The sequence below is a fragment of the Quercus suber genome, unplaced genomic scaffold (genome assembly GCF_002906115.3).
Source record: "Quercus suber isolate HL8 unplaced genomic scaffold, Cork oak 2.0 scaffold_108, whole genome shotgun sequence".
NCBI lineage: Eukaryota > Viridiplantae > Streptophyta > Magnoliopsida > Fagales > Fagaceae > Quercus > Quercus suber.
Window position 1 is genome coordinate 1,154,692 of NW_027069573.1, and position 598 is coordinate 1,155,289.

A 598-nucleotide genomic window follows, 5' to 3' on the forward strand; every position below is an offset into this window, starting at 1 on the left:
TTATCAGGATTTCAACTGCCTTGATTGATAAACATCAAGTTTTGATGGACTTTCATTCTCTTCTCAATTGATTGAAAGATGATTTTTGATAGCTAATCCTATTTGATTGTGACTTGATCAATCGGAAATCATGAAAACAAAATCTAATGTGTTTTAATTAAAGGCGGTTGCTTGGTTTTCATACCATACTTGCATAACATATGAAAGACTTTTTACAAACCAAACTTCACACAAGGTTTAGAAAGATTGTGGTCATGCACCGTAAATAGTGATAACCTAACCTCATTTGCTCAACCTGTAAGTTCGAAATGTCAATATTCGCTACAAACTTGCAACCATATTGGTAATTAAAACTGAAACCACAAGTTTATCAACCCAATATACATATCACCGTAGTATTCAAACCTTCAAGAAGAGTCATTGGAGTCGATCAAAAATTCTAGTAGTGAACATAGATGGGTTGTTTCTGAAGGGTTTCATGTACAAAGAATTCAGACATTCTGAAACTATTATAGGTCAACAAGGTAGTGTCTAGAGTAAAGTGAGTTTAACTAGATTTCTTAGTTGGGTTAGGTTACACTCTGGAGTGTTTTTTTCC